This window comes from Lygodium microphyllum, chromosome 9 (assembly GCF_053477565.2).
Source record: "Lygodium microphyllum isolate KBCC chromosome 9, Lygodium_microphyllum_v1.1.10, whole genome shotgun sequence".
Lineage (NCBI taxonomy): Eukaryota > Viridiplantae > Streptophyta > Polypodiopsida > Schizaeales > Lygodiaceae > Lygodium > Lygodium microphyllum.
The window spans coordinates 70,489,059-70,508,731 of NC_141143.1; positions in this window are offsets into that span (position 1 = coordinate 70,489,059).

A 19,673-nucleotide genomic window follows, 5' to 3' on the forward strand; every position below is an offset into this window, starting at 1 on the left:
ATGTAACAAGGACAAGCACTATCATGGAAGTGAATCTACCTGGCCTTATAAACTTGATCGACAACTTGGCAGAACAAGAAGCCCTAGACATGGAAAAGGGTAGCTCAAGCCATACAAGCAATGAGGAGCTTAACCTAGGAGACTTTCCTGAGGTTGTCTAGCAATTAGTGAACAAATACAATGCTCAAACTCGGCTAGAATACCGCGATAGACTGATAGATGACATCATAGTAAATCTCGAGGAGGAAAGTAAGCTGCTCCACAGGGCTCTGCAAGGCCTAGCTACATACAACTAGGATTAGCAAACTAGGAACTTACGTCAAAGCTTAGAAATGTGAGAGATCCAGAGAATACTAGCCCTAGCGGGCAAAAATCGATCAGAGAGTAAGAGAGTGCTAGAAGGAGACGTCACGCTGAGCCAGCTCCTGATGAAGAGGCTACTAGATAACACAGTCGCTGAATAAAGCACTGCAGCATTGGCAACATCGCTACTGACAGGGTTAAGAGTCAACCAAGGCTCTAAGAGCCAATCAAAAATTCCCATTGTAGCAAAGCAGCTAGACAAATACCAAGCAACCGACGACCCATACAGCTTTATGGAGCAGTTTGAGCAGGTTTGTGAGGCCAATGGCCTCACTGATCCTAGTCAATGCTCCCAAGCCTTCAGACTATGCTTAGGCAACAAGGATGGACTTGGTACTACACGAGTTTGGATGTTGCAAAGCATGCTAATTTCAATAGCTTAAAAAATTTCTTCATTAAGAGATTTTCCGAATCTAGATACTCCGATAACTTGTTAGTGCAACTCATGAACGTCAAGCAGAAAGAGAAAGAGGATATTTGAGATTATGTGACCCATGTGAGGAGCCTCTTCAAGAGAATTCCCATGGGCGAGAGACCAACCGAAAGGGCGGTATCCATGGTACTCATCAACAAAATACGAAGCAAAGAGCTCTACAAAGCCTTGGCTAGCAACTCAAGCTTGCCGCGAGATGTGTTGGCAAGGGTCTTTGAAGAAGCTATTAGAGTGGATGACCAGCTCAAGGAAAGAGGCTCCAGAGGCTTGAATCAAGAAGAGTCTAGTGCCAAGAGTTCCGAGAAAACCTCAACATCGAGTGAAAGAGCAGATCCAAGCACGTTGGATAAAGGGAAGGGTAGTGATTCGGGACAAGAGCTGGTAGAGATTAGAATGGACATGCTCAAACTATAGGAGATGATGAAACGGCCAATGCACCCACACGTTCAATGTGTGCATTGTGGCAAAAACCACTTTCCAGCTAAGTGTCAGGATCCTAAGTCACGACCTTGTGCTAATTGTGGTAGGTTTTGGCTATGACACCATGCATTGTTAATTACCTCGGAGGATCCCGTACCCACAGCCTTAAGGTCAACCCTACTTTGCGAACAGGTCACCAAACTTCTTTGGAAGGGGAGCCCCATTGGCTCTCCCAGCACCTCCATTCCTAGAATGGAAATAAATCCTACAGGTATCCCTAGACCATCTGGACCCTATGTGACCCATCCACCTACTAGTGATACTCTAGTCCACTATGTGGACGACCCTAGCAATGACAAGCCTTATGTAAACCCATATGTGTCATACGATGGTGAAGGCAATGCTATCCTCATGGACTATTGAAGGCAATACTACCTAATGCCATCACCAGCACTGGTAAAGGAAACACTATCCTCATGGACTATTGACCAGTGTTGGTGATGGCATTAGGTAGAGGGAGAGGAAGAGGCCCAGGAGGGCAAGCCCAAGAGCCAATCATGTGTTAAGCTTGCAATCACCCAGGACATATTTCTTCACACTGCCCCAAGAGGGTGCAAGTGAATAGAGATAAGGCTGACTTGAGATGTGCTTAGTGTGGAATCACTCATCTCTTTATCAATTTCCCTAGATGGAGGCCATCCTCTAGTTTGGCAAACGAGCCATTGGTTCCGTTGGGGTTGTTTGGTGTCGAGACACTCGATGGGGAGGCTACACCTATCCCATTGCATGTCATGACCCGCACGCAGACAAAGCAAGATGAATTATCATTGCCAAGGTCTGGCAACCTTGATACAACCTCAGTTGGAAAGAAGAGTCGGAGATGAAGGAAGAAAAGACTAAACGCTAAGGTCACCCTCAAAATTGAAAGTATCATAAGACTGCCAATTGGAGGGAAAGTCATTGATGCAGAAGAAGAAACTTCAGCCCCATGGACGGCTGAAAAAGGAAGTGTTAAGGTTGGGGATCACCCCAACCCCGAAGCGCCGACTTGAAGCCATCAAGAAGGTAAAAGAGTGGGTGAAGGAGGACCAGGAGTACCTAAAGGACACTGAGCCCATACTAGAAGACGAGATCAAGATTAGGGAAGGCTATGGCACCACAAGCTGGGCCACCCAAACAAAGGCTAAATGCTTTAAGCCAACAAAATAGTCAAGACCATTGGCCAAGAACCGCAAACTTAGGAGAGAGGCAAGTGACTAGCAACCTCCTGAATACACTAGTGACCACCCCTGTAGGAGCTTAGGTAACCTACTTAGGTAGCATCCAACGCTATGGCTAGAGTTGAAGCAGTGGGTTGAAGAACCAAATGAGCCAATCACCACAGACTTGCCTGAACACAACGCATAAACTCAAATACTGAGTGTAACGCTACACTCCATGCCTAAATCCTTGCACATCAATGCTTTCTGGGAAGGCATGGAAAAGCATGTAGTCCTGCCAGCTGGGGGATGTCACAAGAAAGAGAATTGTAGACACAGGGCCAGGAGTGAGTGTGCTAAGCCATGCAGTACTCTAAATTTGGGTAATCCACCGGTCGAGACTGCTAGGTTCAATGTCACACAGGCAAATGGAATGAAGGTGAAACCGTTCGGAATGTTGAAGAATTGGCCAGTGACAATCGCGGAAATCTAATTCTCGGTTAACTTTATAGTCATGAAGGGAGTGGACTACGACATCCTACTAGGCCGACCTTAGATGCGCAACACGAGAGTCATAGAAGATTGGGGCAATGGTCTCATCTTCTTAGGCAATTGAATGGAGGCTGTGAGAGTAGAGATGGACACTTGGAAAACTACGCTGGTTGTCCTAGACGCCACCTCCACCACATTGAAGAATGATGGACAGATTAACTGATCTTATGGGGCCCTTACCAATTATATCCCATGCCATAAGGACGAGTGAGACTGGATGCATATCCTTGCTACCATCGATTTTTCATTCTCGGATAATGAGGAGTACCAGCAAGACATGTCCTTTCTACCATCGATTTTCCATTCTCGGATAATGAGGAGTACCAGCAAGCCATCAAGGCAACTGGCAAGCCCAAGGACACACCCTCAATACCAATCTACATGATGACTGGAAGCCTGCATGGAAGACCCAACACTGTTACATTCCAAGTCCCGAATAACAAATGAGAGCTCTTGGAGATCCTAGGATACTTAACCAACAAGTTGGCTAGCAATCTCGCAACGAATCTTAAGCCACTCCAAGACCTCTTAGATGAACCTGAATAGCGATGGTCCAAGGTACACAATTTAAACTTAAAGTATAATTGGGCCTTAATCCTCAACCAACAAGAAGAGAATTGTCAGAACTAGAAAAATGATGAGCAACTGGACAAAGACAGCTCTGACGATGAATATTAAGACTGTTGTTCCTTCAGTGGGCGAGAACGAAAGGGAAATCGATACCGTAGAATATGACACTAGGGGACGTTGTCGTGATGTTATGAGGACATAGTGTGAAAAAAGTATAGAATGCATCATCATCCGACTTCTTTATTAATCTAGAGAATCAATGTGATCTGAGTCATTAGTACTAGTGAGTTGCATGGATTATCCAAAAATTTTCGATATTTGGATCATTTTAGCCTATTTTTGATATTATTTATTGTAAAAATCCAAAAAAGTTAGAAAAAACTTCTAGATTAGGATGCCATGCAAAAAGCTAGTTGCTTTTTCAGTCAATTATGGGATTTTTTTAAGAGGGACAGATTGACGAAATTGGGTGTGTCTTGATTGTTGTAAACAGGTTGAAAACTGTAGATTGAACTAAAAGAAGAAGGAGTGATCTGAAAAATCTGTAATTAGGTGTCCTAGGGTTTTACCCCCCTTTTAGAGCCAACGGAGCCATCAGATTTTCGAGCAGTAGAGAGGGAGTTGTAATTTTGATGCACGTTTTATTCTATGAAGAAGCTCTAGGAGATCTAATGCTTGGAGATTGCTTCTGAGTAATGTGAAGATTCCAGGTTCTTTCAATACATATTGATTCAATTCATTGTGCTTTGTCTTTGTAGTGTTTACCACTTGTGTATTCTCTATCTTCTCTTCCATCTCCTATCTCTACTTCCTTCTACGTCTGATCCCTGGTGGATTCGACCTTTCGACAAAAACCCCTCTGACAACGTATAATCAAAAAAATACGAGTAAACTCCAGACCACACAAACAAAATTCCCTTAGGATAGAGAAAGGAGTTAGACACAAGGACTGTGATTGAACTTGGTTGGAGCACACGAGTGCAATTGACTACAAGCAGGCAGGCCTAACCCAACCGAGTGATGTACCACTACTATGAACAGACTCACCTTCCGAGCTATGACCACCAAGAGAGAGCCCCTCTTCTAGCAAAGTCGGAGAGTTCGATTTTGAATTAGAAGTCGGCTCAAATAGTGACCCTGAAATACCTCGGCCTCCCAAGACAAGACGCACTAAGGGGGACCTACTCATCCACCTATGACGTCGACAATTAAGGGAGAAACGACAGATGCTGAGCAAAGAAACGTGAATAAAAGAACAACGAAAACTACAAGACTTGTTAATATGATTCACGAAGTTCAAAAAGGGAGATAGGGTGGTGATCTTGCTGGGACCCGCCAAGGTCAAGGAGGTCAATTTATCTAGGGAGGGAGAGACCCCACGACCTATCTTTATAGCCGATGACTTGGTTGAGCAAGATGAAACAAGTCTCATTACTATCTTGTAATAGTATGTAGACATCTTTGCTTGGTCCCTAAAAGAGCTTAAAGAGGTAGATCCGAGTGTGGTGACTCACAACATACCCATGACACCTAACGCAACACCAGTCAAATAGTGACCATATCCCATGAATCCAAAGCACGCCCATGTTGTCAAGGAAGAAATCGACAAGGTAATGAGAGCAGGATTCATCTACAAAATTAAACACACGAATTGGGTTTTTCCCATAGTCATCGTATTAAAGAATAATGGAAATATTAGAGTGTGTGTCAATTACAAGAAGGTAAATGCAGCTACAATGAGAGATAATTACCCACTATCGTACACTGAGCACATGCTCGAGAGAGTGGTTGGCAAAGAGGCCTACAGTTTTCTGGACGGCTTCTCTAGATATAATCAGGTGCAAATACATCCTAACGATAGGTATAAAACCACATTCGCCACTAAATGGGGAGTATTTGCCTACATAGTCATAGCTTTTGGATTGACTAATGCGCCAGCCACTTTCCAACGATTGATATTGATGGAACCTAAAATGGGCCGACACTGGCTATGGCACTAGCCGGACCTCATGCACATAACAGACAACCCCACCACACGGCCTAGCGAACTAGGAGCATCTGATATTCACTCTACACTAAATGCTAATGTGAATTCTGCATTTGTATTAGATCATAGTCCAACGTATACCATCCCTTCTCCTCAGAGGGAGATCCCATAACATATAAGCATAGTGCCTCATAGCACAAACATAAGGAAGCACCTCTCGGCTGATTGCCGCAGCTCCATTGCGACTCTCTCTACACCTTAGGGATTGGCGCTAAGATGCATCGCTCCAACATAAAGTACATATGAGACAAGCTTCACTCTTTCATTTTGAACGTATTCTAAGAGATACCATGTGTCCTTACCAAATAATTTCCAAAAATCGATCGACTAGCCTACAGATTAGGTTGTCTCACACACTCAAGCATAGGTCATCATAACGGAAAACAAGTGTTATGTATCCAATTCTTCATATTTCGATACCATGATTGATATGTGATCCAGGTTTTTTACAAGCCAGATTACTACCACAAAATTTGGCCAAAACCCCTATCAAGAGCTTACCATATCACTTTGGGTTTACTCTTCAAGCACTAAGTATGCTACATTGCTTCTCGATTATGATAACTCTAGCAAATGGGGGGAACAAGTTCTTAGGAGGCATGTCAATGTAAAGGGTAAAAGGGATGGTTATCTTAGTGAAGATGGAAATGGATTACACCTAGGAGTTGAGTGAGCGCATAGATTTTTCAAAGAACTAGCCTCCAATTACACATGGGTTCCGTCTGCATCACTAAGATTTGGAATCTATCACCATCATTAGAGGACACCTCACCCTAGCATGCAAGTCAATATCCACATCATGGTGTCATTTGGATCTTACACAAAAGCTTACAAGCATGGACCCCTTCTGTCACATGCTTATATGTATTTATATATATATGGGAGACTAAAGTCAAAGCAGCTTTTGGAAGCCATTTTTTATAATCTCAATAACTCCCAAGAAAAAGTGAATTTCAAGAAAATTTCCATGCTGCCTGATCGATTTTGACCTGGTCTACAAAGTTGCAGAAGAAACTTTTTTCAGATTCTTCATAGATTTGAAGTTACGAAGGCACAGACTATTGGCTACATGCAATTTTCTTCTCTCTTTCACCACACCAACTTTCCATTCTATCCCTCTTGTAAATATATTATAATAATGTGCTTTGGGCACCCACCTCTTGTAATCTAGCTCCCTTTCTCTATTTTGTCTACCACCACCCTTGGCTTCTTGCATGATGACCAAGGTGGGGACACGTCCCATCCACTATTCTCCATATTTTCAAAGATGCCATACATCATCTAGGATTATGTTAATCAAGAAGATTAACTTAATCTAATCCCTCATGGAGGCTATATAAAGAGCCCATGGAGAATGGGAGAAGGGGGACAAGGACAATGACAAGCACATGAGAGCACTCTAGAATGCCCTCATGCTAGTCCATCTCTTTGAGGTGAGCTATGAGTGAGTTCTTTTATTATGTAGCATAATGGCAAGCTTCCTCTACCTCTTCTCCTCTTATCTCCCTCTCTTCTCATCTTCTCATTCCATGTAGCATAATAGCAAGCTTCCTCTACCTCTTCTCCTCTTGTCTCCCTCTCCTCTCATCTCTCTCTCATATTCTAATATGGTGTCTAATATATATATTCTCTCTTGTAAATTTGTGTCTTGGTTCTTTTGATTCTCTTTGAGAAAAGGGATGTCCTAACCCATCCTCCCTTTAGCTAGGTGGTGCCCCTCTTTAGTTCTCTTAGTGAGGATTAGAGGTTGGATGGGCGAGAGGCAACCCATTCATCATTTTAGCCCTTAATATACACATGCAAAATTCGATGATCCTAATGTGCTCAAACATAATTTTCAATCATAAACATGTCATGCACAACCAGGCTTTCCAATGCTCATTTACTAACTCATTGCGGCGATATAAGGATAGCATTGTGATAACACTTATGCTACTATCCTTTTAATTAAAATACATCGAACCCTGTATCATGCTATGCATTAGCAAAATCAGCAATAAATAACACTCAAATCGCATCATTCAAACCCCCCCACCCCCTACATTTAGATAGTGCTTCCATTGCATAGGTGTAGGGGTTCATTTTGTCATGTTTTGATGTATGAAAAGCAATAAATCACAAACTTTAACAAAGAAATAGGAAAAACTGAGGCTAAACCTCGTGCTCCACCACTACCATACATTCACAAATACTCATTATATATTTTTTTATTTTTATGAAGTGTATTTTTATTTTTTTCTCTATTTTTCTTATTTTTATGTATTTATTTATCAATAATCACTATTATTTTTTATTTTTCTTATACCAATCATTTCAACATACTAAAATCTAATTTAATTTTCCATTTTTCCCCATAGGAACACATTTCACCCACCCAAAATGACAAAACCATCATTTTACCCTTAAAAACCGCATTTCGGGTGTTGCGGGATTTAAATAGCGCATGTAAATCATTATGAAATCAGAAATTTTTTACAAATATTAATTAAACATAATACAACTAGCACTCAAATAAATTTTCATCGCATAAGAACATCATTTCCATCAGACAATGTCAAAAAAAACTTCATTTTCTTCATAAGAAATAGTCATACCGTATTTCTATGAAATCGGAGACACATTAAATGACTGCGTGACCAGCGAGCCGAACCTCCATTGCTCTCAATTCCATGATGCACATCAAGCTTCAGCATCTCCATTAATCTTCATCATAATTTGCTTCAATCTTCTTCTCGGTTCTTCTTTCAAGGTAATGCGCATGAACAGACCATAGAGGGGAGAGAGAGGGAGGAGAGAGAAATACTGATTTTTGTTATTCTCTTCGAGGCAGCCATTGGACAGGCAGAGAATGGCGATGGAGAGCGTAGGAAGGATGTAGATCAGGGATGTAATCGGTGGGGGGGTTTGTTCTAAGCCACCATAGCCTCCCCTTCTCTCCAAAATCGTCGCCCAAGAGGACGTCGCCATGTTTTTTTTTTCACGAAAAAAACAGTGGCCCCCCCTCGAAATTAGTTTTTTTAGGGGGGCCCAAGGGGAGTCTCCCAAGGGTCACACCCTTTTTCCTAAAGTCCTTTTCCACTTGCTTCTCTCTTATCCCTCCACCTCGGGCACTCCCCGTCTCGCGTCTGGCCTTTGAATCGACTTGTGAAAAATTTTGGGCATATGTCTCGAGGTTCCCCACTGCATGGCACTTCTCAGAGTCCATTATAACATCCTGATAAATTATGAAAATTTCCTAACCGTAACTCGATGGATCTTTAAAGCACTTTTGGAGCTCGTCGGCTACTTGTTGCTTAAAATCGATTCGATTGCCTATGTCGCCTTCGACGAAGTCTATTTTTCCCTTGAAATATGGATTTTTTGGCTATTTTTAAGCACTTTTCAAAGTCAAAAATCACCACTTAAATATGTACAATATTCAAAGACATGATAAGGAAGGAGTTAGAGGTCTTCGTGGATGACTTGTGTGTTCACTCTACTTAGCGAGAACACTTAGACAGACTCCGAGCGGTCTTTGAATGATGTCGACTATACCTGAACCCCTTGAAGTGCCAGTTTTGGGTGAAGCATGGATGTATCCTAGGACACATGATGTCAAAGAATGGCATTGCCACAAATTTCTCGAAGATCAAGGTCATTGTCGATCTTCCATCCCCAACTGATTACAAGGGTATTCAATGCTTCTTAGGACATACATGGTATTATCAATGGTTTGTGTTGAACTATAATTACTACACATCTATACAAGCTATTGATCATATTTGAATGGACCGAGGAATGCCAACACACGTATGAGAAGCTGAAAAAGGTTCTAACCACAGCAGCAATTCTATGAGCCCCAGATTGGACACTCACGTTCCATATGCACATTGATGCTTTGAAATTTGATGTAGGAGGTGTATTGTGCCAACTTGGTGAACACAACCTAGATTACCCAATGAGCTTTGCTATCATACAACTCACTAAAACTGAAATGAATTACTCAATAACGAAGAGAGAGGGCTTGGCAATGGTATTTGCCGTAAAGAAATTTCAACGTTATCTTTTGGCTATGCCTTTCACATTCTTTGTTGACCATCAAGCTTTTTATATCTTGTTAACAAACCTTGCGCTACAGGACGCATAGCTAGATGGCTACTTCTACTTTTGGAGTTTGACTTCTCTATGATGGTGCGTAAAGGGAAGCAGCATTACATGGCTGACCATTTGTCTCGCATCCCCATGGGAGAAGCGGCTTGACAAGGCATTGTGGATGAAATGATAGATGTGCATCTATTCTGCTTATCCAGTAAAGAAGTTTTGTTTAAAGCTGGCATGACGCCGTATTGGGAAGACGACATAGTTCAAGTGCTTCATCACAAACTGCCGGAATGGTCAATAGAAAAAGTTCGATTTAGGCGGCTCATCCTAAATGTCCAACCATATCAATTGATAGCATGCCAACTTTACAAGCTGGGGCAAGATGGGTTATTGCGCAGATGCGTGTGTGAGCATGAGATGCATGACGTATTAATAGAGGCACACGACAGAATTGCAAGAGGACATTTCAGTGGAGATGCGACAGCCCACAAGGTGTTGCAGTCCCAGCTGTGGTGGCCTACCCTCTTCCAAGATGCGACACAATTTGTGAAGCATTGTGATGAGGGCCAACTGACTAAAGTCCCAATTGGTCAGGATCACATGGAGCTAACCTTAATTATCGCATGATAACCCTTTGAGAAATGGGGGATTGACTTCACTAGACCCATTAGTCTTGCGGCACAATATTCACAAGCCAAATACATCATTTTAGTCACCAACTGTCTCACAAAATGGGCAGAAGCATGAGCTACGAGAAACAATGATGCTAGGACCACTACCAAGTTCCTATGGGAGCAGGTGATCTCACGGTTCAGCTGCCCCATCAAACTAGTTAGCGACCAAGGCACACACTTCATCAATGAAGTGATAGCTCACCTCCAATCGTCCTTTCTAATCATTCATCAGAAATCATCACCTTATTATCCTCAAGCAAATGGTCAAGCTGAATCCACAAATAAAATCTTAGTAAACGTCCTAACCAACGTTATCTCTACTTCATGTAGTTATTGGGATAACAAGCTGATGGTGGTCTTGTGGGCCTACCGCACAGCTTACAAGACAATTATAGGACAGACCCCCTTCAGATTGACACATGGTACAGAGGCAATCATTCCCTTGGAATTCTTCATAGCAAGCCTCAGGATAGCCCTTCAAGAGAGAGGGGATGGGAAGGAGGCATGGACAAAACGCTTGATTGAACTCGAATGCTTATCAGAAACCCAGCTTCTCACCATCCATGTGCTAATATGGGAGAAGACAAGACGTAAATGTTGGTTTGACAAGCATGTCAAGCAGTGCAACTTCGAATAGGATGACTTAGTATTGTTGTACTCAGTCAAAGGACATAAGCAAAAACTGAAGTTTCAGGGGCTAGGTCCTTTTAAGGTCCGAACGATCAGCCAATCTGGCAACGTAGAACTCAAAACCCTAGAGGGAGAGGGCATAGGCTTCTTCAATGGCAGTCGCATAAAGAAGTATTTCCCTCCATGCACCCATTGTATGATCCCCCAATGCCAACATCCCCTATCCACATATGAGTAGCCACTATCACTAAAATGGACAGTGAGGATGAGTAAGCAGTAGAACTAGCTTACCTAAGCATGACGGTTACTACTAAGCACGCGTGCACCATCCACGCATTGATCGATGAGGGAGATGATTCTAATGTCTTGACCCATTACCATTGGATGGGCAAGCCACAATTGCAGCCCACTAATGCTAAGCTCAGTCCTTATGGAGGCCAACCTTATGCACTTTTGGAAAAATGCAAGGTTGCAATTTCTATTGAATCTAAAAGCATGCCAATAATCTTCTGTGTTGCCTAACACTAAAGATGCAAGCACAAAGTTGCAAGTGTTAGAATATGAAGCTCCTGTTACTCTTCAAACAATCTATCTTTATGTGTGTGACCGACATTAGCTGGATACAGCTGTACACGTGTGTGACATTCAATAAGTCGGTGTAATCAGTGACTTAACCACAGTTAGTCTTGGTTAGTCATACATGTGTGTAAGTCTCTTTGAGTGAGTATGATGGAAGAATAATGGAAGAAGAACAACAACGAGCTGAGGCTCATCTTTTGCTCCACTTTGTCTCTCTCCCTCTCTTCCAACATGGTATCAGAGCCTAAATGCCTGAAGCCTGAAGGCTTGGTAGTGGCCATTTGATATCAAGACATCAGATTTGAAGAAAACATCATCAAAGGAGACTGTGCTTGCAGTCTGTTTTTTTTTGTAGAAGCTATATCTTGCTACATAAATGGATTTTGGAGAAATGGCATGCAAGTTCTAACCATTTCGACATGGTCTATAACTTTGCAGAAGAAACTTTTTTCAAATTCCTCACATATTTTGAGATATTTAGCACAGACCTGTGCAAACTAGCTATTTATTGCAATAAACAGTAGGTGATAGCATCATTGCTTGACTAAGAGCTTGATTAAGAGCTCATCTAGGAGCTTGAAGAACTGATTTACAGATCAGAAATAACAATGGTCTATTGTATATAGACAACCTATAGCATGTATGCACCTTTGACATGAGCTTGGAACTCTCAAACTTGTTCAGGAGTACTATTGAAGCATAGGTATATGTTGGGAAGTCATATGGACTTGATGTCATGCATTGGAGCTAGGATTTTATGCTGAAAAATATTCAAATTTGGAATTTTTTAATGGCTAGAAACTATCATTGAATGTAGGCAACAAGCATTGTCTCTTATTGAAGCATTACATGCCATTTTGGAGCTCCTGTATGACATGACATATGTATGTTGAATGCTTGGAAGACTAAAGAGAGCATTGGATACAACTGAGGATTGAAATCTGGAGATGAAACAAATGCCTTGACATCTATTTGGCTGGTCATTTATAGTAAATGCAATATATGGCATTGTCTCTCTACACTCTTGAAGAAAATAGCATCATTTATCACTCAGGATTTCAGTTGATAGCTCTTGAGAATCATGCTCAAAATGGTGTGGCTAAGATGAACATGATCATTCAGGAAAGGTTTTGCAGTATGCTTGGAGTTGATTTCCTGAATGTCAGGAAGGTGCCCGAATGTCAGGTTGCAGGTTTTAGACTGCATATTCTCTTCACTGTAGTAAGAATACATGAGACAAAGATACAGTACTTGTAGAGTCTATGTATTGACCAAAACACCTACGGGTTATCCCACATGCTTGTGGATATTTCTGAGGTTGTAAAGGGCTGAAATACCATGTTTCTTTGGTGCAAAAAATTATTGTAGGAAACTGTCCTGAACTGCATGAAATTGTCCTGAATTGCATAAAATTGTCATGATCTCTAGGAAACTCTCCTGAATTGCAGGAAATTATCATGATCTGCAAGAAATTTTCTTGAATTGCAGAAAACTATCATGAATAGCAAGAAATTGGTTCTGAACTGTAGGAAAAGAAGTCAGATACTTACAAATTGTATACATCATTGAACACCTAAGCTACAACTATGGCAAATGCTCAAAGCACTAACAATATCACTCAAATTGTGGGAGAAAAGCTGGACAACAAAAATTTTGCTTTATGAAAGTTTCATATGAAGAATTTTTTGGTTTGGTAGAGGTTATTGGGGCTTATGTACATGTGATGAGGCTGAACCTGAAATGCCTGAAATGAATCCGACAAATGATCAGAAAAAGGCTCATAAGCTATGGACTGAGAGAGCATGCAAGGTATTACATTGGTTTTCCTTATGTATATCAGATGCTATGGTTATACAGATTACTGGATGCAATTCCCCAAAGGATGCATGGGACATACTCATGAAGAATTATGGAAATATAACACATGCAAGAAAGATTCAACTAAAGCAACAATTCAATAACATGTTTAGGAATGACAGAAGCATCCATGCCTACACTACAAAGATTAAGAACATAGTGAATCAGCTTGCCACCATTGGATCTTCAGTGTCTGAGGATGATATGATTGCAGTGACATTGCATGGACTTGGCAAAGAGTATAAAGCATTTGATACATCTATTTCTGTGAGAGCTGAATCCCTTGATTGGGATGAGCTGATTGCTTTGCTGCTGCATGAGGAAGTTAAGCTTGGGCTGAATATAGGTTCTAGTGCGCCTCAAAGAGCCAGTGTGGTAAAGGTGGTAGAGGCCGTGGCTCTTTTCGAGGTCGAGAAGACACTCGAAACACTTATGGACAACATCAGCAAAATGCCTGGCATGGCATGAATACACAAGGCCAGCATGGATCCAATGGTTTTCAAGGCAAGGGGAGATTCCCTAGAGTTAGAGGAGGATCCTGGCAATCAAATGATCAATCCAACAAGGACAAGGACTATCATTATTGCGATAGATATGGGCATATAGCCAAAGATTGTCATAAGAAGTAGACTAACATGAAAGCCAAGGGTAGACAACACGAAAATTATGCTTCATCTAGCAAAGTTCCTGATGATCAAGGTGACAAGTTGTTTGCCATGCAGCATGTGTCAAAGAATGCATCTAGGCAGAACAGAGATGAGAGATGGTACATTGATTTAGGGGCTTCAAATTATATGACACCCCATGGAGAATGGTTTGATGAGATGGTTGCAGGTTCACATGGTTATGTGTGTATGGGGGATGACAGCCAACATGACATTCAGCACACAGGAATTGTTCCGTTGATTGCTTGATGGCAAGAAAAGAGCCTGCATGATGTACTACATATACCTACAATAACCAAGAATCTTTTGTATCAGTTGGACAGATGGCAGAAAAAAAATCTGTAGGTGAGATTTAATAGAGATGGATGCTTTATTGAAGAATATGGTAATGGCTACAAATTGATTACTAAAGGCCGAAGAGATGGCAAAATGTTTACTCTTGATGCGTCAATTTGAGAATTGAAAGCAGCCATGTTTGCACATGATGGTAGTGCTATACGGGATGTTGAGATATGGCATAAGCGGATTGACCATGTAAATGTACAAAAGCTGAAATCTATGTAGCAGAAGGAGATTGTGCTTGGACTGCCTAAGTTCAAGTATCATGACTTTGGACATGTATGTGATGCATGTCAGTTTGGAAAGCAGACACGGGTTCCATTTATGAGACATGTACAAAATAGCTCATGACCCTTGCAGTTGGTACATTCAAATGTATGGGGTCCATCTCATAATTCTTCATTTGGTGGTACTCGTTACTATGTATCCTTCATTGATGATTTCAACAGGTACACTTGGCTTTACATACTAAAACATAAGGATGATGTGTTTGATGCATTCAAGGACTTCAAGAAGCATGTTGAAAATGAATTGAGCTGTAAAATTTCATGTCTTAGATCAAATGGAGGTGGAGAATATATCTCTAATTACTTTGACAGGTACCTTGCTAAATATAGGATAAGAAGGCAAATAACTTGCAGCTATACACCACAGCAAAATTGTGCAGCAGAAAGGAAAAGTATGATACTGATGGAATCGGCAAGAGATATGCTAAATGAGAAGAGTTTGCCAAATGATTATTGGGCTGAAGCAGCAGTGATTGCTATCTATGTGCCAAATAGAACCCCTATAGCAGGGATTCATGATGTAACTCCATATGAGAGGTTGTATGGTCATAAGCTTGACATTTCACACTTGAATGTATTTGGTAGCATTGCATATGTGCATGTTCCTAATGAAAAGAGGAAGAAATTGGATCCTAAACCTGTCAAGAGTATGTTCCTTGGTTATACACAAGAACGAAAAGCTTACAAGTGTTATGTACCATCTACATATGAGACATTGATTAGCATATATGTTTTTTATGAGCTAGCATCGTGGTATGGTAATCTTGTTGCAGTGTCTACTGATGGATCGGCCAGCACTAGTAATGCTGAAAATACATCTATAGTGACTACATCTATGAGTGGTCCTATAGGTGATGGGTCACCTACAGTAAGTCCTTGGTCAGGATGCTTGCAGAGTTGTACTCCTACATCCACTGACACGGATATGTCAGTGAGGGGGAGATTGGATAAGGAAAAAGAAAAGATGCTTGAGGATGTGACAGGTTCACTTACATCAGGTTATGAGTCGTCCAATAGTGATATCTTGGATAGTGAGTTGGGCATTCCGTTTGTTATGACGCTTGGAGCAAGGTAAAGTTGTTATGTGCCACCTCATGAGAGGCAAGCTCAGAGTGAGCCACAGTTATGGAGATCTGAGAGAGTCAAAAAACCGGTTGATAGGTTTACATACACTATTTATTCAGCCCACCATTATGCACATATGGCTAGTGTGACAGGTTACAAAGAAGCTACAAATTTTGATGATGCAATTACAGATGATAACTGGTGTGCTAACATGGATGAGGAGTATGTAGCCCTGGCTGAAAATGAGACATGGAAATTGGTTGAGTTGCCTAAAGGCAAAGTCCCCATTGGCTGCAAATGGGTATACAAGGTTAAGTGCAAGTCAGATGGTTCGTTGGAATGCTATAAGGCCATGCTAATTGCAAAAGGGTATGCGCAGCAGTATGGCCTTGACTATGAGGAGACTTTTAGTCCAGTGACTAAAATCGCAACAATCAAAACTGTCATTGCTTTGGCAGCATGCAAAGGCTAGAAAATATGGCAAATGGACATCAAGAATGCTTTCTTGAATGGTGATTTGGTTGAGGAAGTATATATGGAGCATCTTGAAGGCTATGTTAACTAGACTTTCCTACACATGTATGTAAGCTGAAAAAGGCTTTATATGGGCTGAAACGGGCACCTAGAGCATGGAATGCTCAAATCAGTAGTTATTTACAACAACATAGATTTAGATTGGGTGATGTAGATCACAGTTTGTTCATGAAGAAGAACAGATCATGGATATGTGTTTCTAGTGGTTTATGTAGATGATCTTATCATCACTGGAGATGATGAAGAGGGCATTGCTGAAATTAAATCATGTTTACAGGCTGAATTCAAAGTCAAAGACCTTGGTGAGCTGAAGTATTTTCTTGGAATTGAGGTAGTCTCTATGCCTCAAGGTATATGGTTGCTACAAAAGCAGTATGCTCATGACATGTTACAGAAGTATGGTATGGCTGAATGCAAGCTTATGGAGACACCTCTTGATCAGAATGTCAAGCTACATATTGATGTTGAAAATGACATAGAAAATGTGACCATGTATCAACATATGGTGGGCAGCTTGATATACTTGACTATTACTCGTCCTGACTTATGTTATGTAGTGGGACTGATTAGTCAGTTTATGCAAAAGCCTCGCAAACCACATTTAGATGCAATCAGAAGGATCATAAGATATGTAAAGGATACTACAGATTATGGGATGTTTTATGCATATGGAAAATCCCTTGACTTAACAGGGTTTATTGATGCTGATTGGGCTAGTTGTGCCTATGACAGGAGGTCAACTAGTGGTTATGCATTTGGATTGGGTAGAAGTATGATCGGTTTTGGCAGAGTAAGAAACGGCCTACTATTGCATTGTCTAGTACAAAAGCTGAGTACAAAGGAGCTACCTCAGCGGCTTGTGAAGCAATTTGGTTGATGAAACTGCTAAAAGACTTGGGAATACAGCTAGAAAGCAGAGTGAGATTGCATTGTGATAACCTCAGCAGTGTTATGTTGGCTAGCAATCCTGTCTACCATGCTAGGTCCAAACACATTGAGGTCACTACCATTTCATCAAAGAAATGGTTTTTACAGGACTAATTGACTTGATTCATGTGAAGACTGAAGACCAAGTAGTAGATATATTTACCAAGTCTCTTGGTAAAGAAAAGTTCATATACTTTAGAGAGCTACTTGGAGTTTATCAGATGGTTTGAGCTTGAGGGGGAGTGTTAGAATATGAAGCTCCCATTACTCTTCAGTAAGTCTATCTTTATGTGTGCGATCGACATTAGCAGGATACAACTGTACACATGTGTGACATTCAATAAGTCGGTGTAGTCAGTGACTTAACCATAGTTAGTCTTGGTTAGTCATACCTATGTGTATAAGTCTCTTTCAATGAGTATGATGGAAGAATAATGGAAGAAGAACAATGAGCTAAGGCTTATCTTCTGCTCCACTTTGTCTCTATCCCTCTCTTCCAATAGCAAGCTCATTGCAATGTTGACTATGAGTCACAGTGCATCCACCTAGCCGTGGGTAATGTCCGCATAGTTACAACTTTTAGTAAGGGCGGTGTGACTCCTTCCAAGTCCACACAACCACCGGTAGAGAAACCCACCATCAAGACTAAGGACTGGGGTTGTGACTCATCACAACCCGCCAACCCTCAATGCCAGCAACCTGCTAAACCCAATGGTAGCCCATGAGTCCCGGTACAAATGGGTACCTAAACAGCAAGCACCACCACCGAGGAATAGAAACCCATAGCCTCGTAAGGCTAATGGCCCACACTCGAAACTTAGGAGGCCAAGAAGAACCTATTAACAAAAGATGCACAGTCAAGTCACAATGGGTCCCCAAAATCTTGTTGCAAGCACAGGGCTACTATGAGGGTAATCCCTAGATTTGGCTACCTAAAGGCAAATCAACCCAAAATCCTGCTCAAACACCACCCTTGATCTTGGCCACGTGAAGTAGTGAGTTAAATATAATTAGGCAACAAAGTACTCATGCAGCCAAATCCATAGAACTGCTGAAACCTAGCTCAACAATGCCTAATCCAATCTATCGCCCAAAATCACAGTCCGCTACAAAACAAACGCCCAAATTTAGCATTGGTGCTCCCCCTCCAATCTCGAACACATCTACTAGCACGACACCCATAACTACAATCAAACCCATCGATCTTGAAGCCCAACTACAACCTAAGGAGCAAACCAAGCTACTACCAGTAGCTGCTGAACTCTCTAGTGCTGTCAAACCTCAACCACCAACCAAGTTTAGACCCTCTTATGAGTGGCGATTAATCCTAACTTTGGTTGTGGATTTAGCTGAAAATACTAGGGACAACTTGGTTGCTTGCCTCAGATGACGCTCGGATGCTACTTTCATGGCATTGGCTAAAATCTACGATCAACTAGACTTAGGTATCTTGGAAGAACCTATAGCAACGGAAGTACGAACACTCCCTTGTTCTTGGGAGGAATCAGAATTTGTATTCGTTAAGGCTTCCGAAGCAGTTAAGGAATTAATTGTAACTAAGATTTCCAAGGAACAATCAAATAGTGTCTCATTACATCGTGTAGTAGGAACACGATCATGGTCACAAACTAGGAAATCGAGAAGTTAAAATAGCTTGCTTACGACAACTTCTCCTTCTTGCGAAAATGGTATGTCATCGCTCGACTGCAATGGGAGCTAGAGGGATGCCAAATAATGACCAACGATGAGTAGCGACATGCAATCAAGGCATCAGAATATGATCCAACCTATGTGGCTCCAACTTCATATAGGGTGTTGACTACCCTCCATAATCGACCCCTCGAAGAACGCATTAAGGAACATCCTTATTTAGATCGCATCTTCACTAAGGAGGAATTGCATGTTGCTAGTCGAGTGGACTCCTGTGACCTCTTGCTTGATGTCCTCGCTTACATTACGCATGTAGGCATCTGCCCTTTCGATATGGATAGCTATGCTAAGTTAGAATATAATTCGAATTTCTACGCATGGCTCATACAAAAGTAAAACACTAAGATTGTGCGCTAAAGACCCTTCATCCTCTAACCCTTTAATCTTGGGAAGGATTCTTCTCATTTCACAAGGGGGGTAAGGTGAATCAAACCAAACACATAAGGAAAACAATAAAGGGAAAGCACACATTGCAAGGGTAGGATGCAACAACTTGTGATTGAGGAAAATGTTAATAAAATTGGAAATTGGTACACTACTGGGAGGAAAAAGTATACTTCTGCAATCAAGCATTTCAGTTCAACAAGTAGGTAGTTGTTTCTATTGCTTGTAACTATTTTGAAAATCGCTAATGGTGAAGATGGCTTCATGACAAGCACCCATCATGGCAAGCCAAGAAAAGGCTAGCAAATTTTCTTTTTCAAAGGAAGAAAAAGTAAAATATGGACTTTCGATGGAAACA